At 38.4% G+C, this 4,340-nt stretch overlaps 1 pseudogene; it reads left to right on the top strand.

Moving 5' to 3' along the window:
• The first annotated feature begins 821 nt into the window (after positions 1-821).
• Positions 822-1,742, top strand: LOC116910940 (annotated as a pseudogene).
• Positions 1,743-4,340: the final 2,598 nt, after the last annotated feature.

Raw genomic sequence — 4,340 nt, forward strand, 5'->3', positions numbered from 1 at the left:
TAGTATTTTAATGGATAATGCTGAAATTTTCTGGAAATATAAAGAAAAATGGTGGAAGAAAAAAGGAGCAATGAGAAAAATTGAGTGTGGGTCATAACCAGGAGCCAGGACAGCAGAGAAATGAAAAAAAAAAGAGGGCAACACTTTCCGATATGCTAAAAGTTAGGCTTGAAATCATGAATGAGGACTGGAGATGGATCAGTGACTAAGAGTGCTTGACACTCTTTAAGAAGACCAAAGTTGAGAACCCAACGCTTACTTGGGACTTGCAGCTGCTTGGAACTTTTGCTCTAGGCACTCGGTGCCCAGTTTTGGCTTCTGCTTAACTAGAGAGAGAGAGAGAGAGAGAGAGAGAGAGAGAGAGAGAGAGAGAGAGAGAGAGAGAGAGGGAGAGAGAGAGAGAACACTGAGTTTGGTGAATGGTGGTGAAAGGATCCTGGTTCAGTGAAGGTCCTAAGAGGAAGCACCTGTACCTGAGTTCTGCTCTGTGACTTATTGGCTCTATAGCTTTAGAGTAAGCATTCAGGTCTTATTTATAGACTATAAGATTTTCTGTATTTTAGGAGGTCTTAGAGTTTTGAGGATAAAAATAGTATGTGTGAAATTGCTTTGGCGTAGATCACGTTGGTCAAATGGAAGTTACTGTAAGAAATCTAATTTTTCCATTCGTAACTAAGCTTTTCATTCTCATTTATTGTGGCTTCTTCACAATATAATTTAGTCTAACAAAGTAAATAAATAACAGGAAGAAGCCCAAAAGCAGTTTCTCTAAGGCCTATGTGAGCTCCTGCCTCCAGGTCTTATCCTAACTTCCTTCAGTGATGAACAGTGATGTGGAAATGGAAGAAGTTTACATCCCAAGCAGGTGGGTTGTCATTATCGGTTGCCCTATGCTTCTTGGCAGAGAGGTTTACAAGGAATTTCAGCAGAGCAATGTGCATGCCGTTAGCAGTAGCTTTCAAAGAGCAAGACCAAAATTCGAGCAAGTGAGCCTGTTGGATTCTGAAGTAGTTCATCACCTCATTCATGATTTTCAGCCTCACGTTATAGTACACTGTGTTGCAGACAGAAGAGCAGATGTTGAGAGTCATCCAGATGCTGCCTCCCAGCTGAATGTGGTGCTGCTGGGAATTTAGCAAAGGTGGCAGCTGCGATTGGAACATTTCTCATCTACATTAGCTCAGATTTCCACTTATACGGATGTCTATATACAAGTCCCCTGGATCTGTATGGAAAAACAAAATTAGATGGAGAAAAGGTGGTGCTGGAAAATAATTTAGGGAATGTTGTGTTGAGAATTACTGTTCTGAATGGGGAAGTTGAAAAGTTTGAATAAATTGCTGTGACTGTTATGTTCGACAAGGTGCAGTTCAGCAGCAAACCAGCAAAAATGGACTATTGGCAGCAGAGTTTCCCATGGAACTCTGAAGATGTAGTCAGTGTGTACTGGCAGCTGACAGAGAAGAGGATGCTGAATCCATCCATTAAGGGAACATTTCACTGGTCTGGCAATGAGCAGATGACTAAGTATGAAATGGTGTGTGCAATTGCAGATGTCTTCAACCTTCCCAGCAGTCACTGATAGCCCTGCCATGGGATGCAACGCCCCAAAATACTAAGCTTGATTGCTTCAAATTGGAGACTTGTGCACTGGCCAGTGGACACCATCTCAAATTGGAATCAAAGAATCACTCTGGTCTTTGCTCAATGACAGGAGATGGAGACAGACCATCTTTCACTAGTTTATGTGCTGTGTGTTTCTTTTTAAATGAAAAGTACACTATGTGGCACTTTTTCAAGAATAAAGGAAATAGTTTTTTAATGAGTACTCCTTAATTGTGACACACGATCCTTCAAGTAAATGATGCTGTTGCACCAGGGGAACATTGGACTGACTGAGGGCATACAGGACTTTCTGTTAATTGTTTTGTTCTGGCTTACCTTGCTATTCAAGTATAAGAAATTATGATTCTTAATGTCTGAGGGCTGGGATGAAACAGAATGTTAGACTTCTTATGAAGTGAATTGCTCATTCCTAAAACTTCCCTTTTTGTTGTTGTTTGGTATGTTGGCTCTTATATATTGATAGTTTCAATGTGTGTATAATCATATGAAAATTATTGGTATACACTATTTGCTTTGTTTGAGCCCAGACCAAAAACCTTGGAGAAAAGACACTATTTTTGCCACTGTAAGTATGGTTTTTAAATTCTTGATTCTTTAATGTGTTATGTATATAAGAACTTGTACAGCCTGATGCCTTCTTTATAACACTATGTGGCAAAAACTTGGGAGAGTGCTTGTGTGTGTGTGTGTGTGTGTGTGTGTGTGTGTGTGTGTGTGTGTGGCTGTAAAACAGATGTTACGATCTATTATCGTGCCATCTAGTTACTAATCGTAAGACTTTATAGAGGTACTAAGTTCTTCTAAGATCCTATCCCTCAATGTCTCATAAGGTAAATAATACATATAGTTGCGGAGATAAGCTGTGTTGGTAAATTTCTTTCCTTGACAGGATAGAGACACCATAGACACCAATATGTACTCCTGTGGAATTGTGGACCAGAAGAAGGTGCAATCTAGAAATTGAACCTTTCTTCATCTTGAGCCTCCTTTCATTGCCTAGAGCCATGGTGATTCTATTATCAAGTAGCAGATTTCAGGCTTTGTCTTCAAGCAGTAAACATTCCTTATCATACAGGGTAATGACAGCATGTCAACCTTAACTCTCCCTCTCATATGTCAACAACAGCTTGACTCTAGCTCTGCCTCCCTCCCTACCATATCCATACTATATCCACTGCTTCATTTTTTTTTCTCTTTCTCTCAATTCTCCAAAGTATTTGTTCATCATAGTGAATCCCACTGCCAGAGCATGAAGACCAGGGTGGAAGCACTGGGAATCATCTGCAGCCCCAGGTTGCAAGTGTATGTACATATGTGTACCCCTATGTCTAAACCAGAAAACAAATTCTGGTATTCTGTTGATGCCTTCCATCTTGCTTTTTAATCTGATTTTAAATGGCAGCAGACTTCACAAATTGGTTACGCTGCCTGGTCAGTGAATTTTAGTGATCTATCCATCTCCAGGTCCCTTTGTCCAAGAGTAACAGCATTTGTCGCCACACTGGCAGCTGTAAGTGTGGGCTAAGGGAGCTCAGACTTGGATCCTCAAACTTACATGTTGAACACTTACTTTGATGACTCAGGCATCTCACTGTCCAATATAGAAAGCTTAAATTTAGAGTATATTTGTGAACTTTCTAAAACTTTTCAGATACTCCTGTCTAGCTCCCCTAATATCTACCTCTACATTTTTAGAATGCCATGTTTGCTAGAATTGGTAATCATGATACCCCATTACCTAACATTAATTAAGAGCCACACAACACTCAGATTTTGTTATTTTCCCTAAGAACTTGGGATATAACTTGGATTAATTTTTAAATTTCCTTATCTTAAACCATCAGGGTTTACTTGGCATTCATCACAACTTCTTGAAGTTCAATATTTCAATAACTGACCATGGTAACATGTCTTACCCTGGTAATTTTTAGATTTTTACCGTGTTGAAAGACAAAATTTTGACCCCAATTTTCCTTATGATTGACTAAAATTCTTTCTGGATTTTTGGAAAGAAGGCCACAGTAGTGAAGAACCAGACTCAGGAGTCATATCATAGGTATATGCACATGCTGGCATAGTGATATCACATTTAATGTCACCTTAATATTATGAAAAGAAAATCTGTTGACTATATTTATCCAGGACATGATACCTCCCCTCAGGAATTATGAAGACAAGAGTATCTTGTTACTCTCCAGGAAATGCCTGTTCTGCTATAAATTTACACAGCCATTTATTAGTATGGGTAAGAACATATTCATTCCACATATGCAATTTATTTATAAGTACTTTTTACCATTTTGTTTGTTTTTGTATATGCATGTGTAAAGGTATGTCATGTACATGTAATTACCTATGCAAGTCAGAAGAAAGACTTAGACCTTGTGGAACTGCAGTAATAGTGGATGTGAGCTGCCCTACAGGAGTGCTGAGAAGCCTACACTGTTGAGACTTCTTTCCAGAATTTCATGTATACCTTAAATCCCCTATACCTTTCTTGTTTAAGTTTTTTCATAATAAAGAAATAATTTGTAATAAACTAGCTATACAAAAGTAGAGTGAAAATGATTAACATTTGTCACATATCCATGTCATAAACCTCATAGTAGAGAATATATCTAAAATTTTACAGATCATTTTCCCTAATTACTCCATATAATGGGTAATAAAAAGTTTCACTATTTCAGGAAACTGGAGTACCTAAGACTATATTT

Source organism: Rattus rattus, chromosome 10 (genome assembly GCF_011064425.1).
Source record: "Rattus rattus isolate New Zealand chromosome 10, Rrattus_CSIRO_v1, whole genome shotgun sequence".
NCBI classification, from domain to species: domain Eukaryota; kingdom Metazoa; phylum Chordata; class Mammalia; order Rodentia; family Muridae; genus Rattus; species Rattus rattus.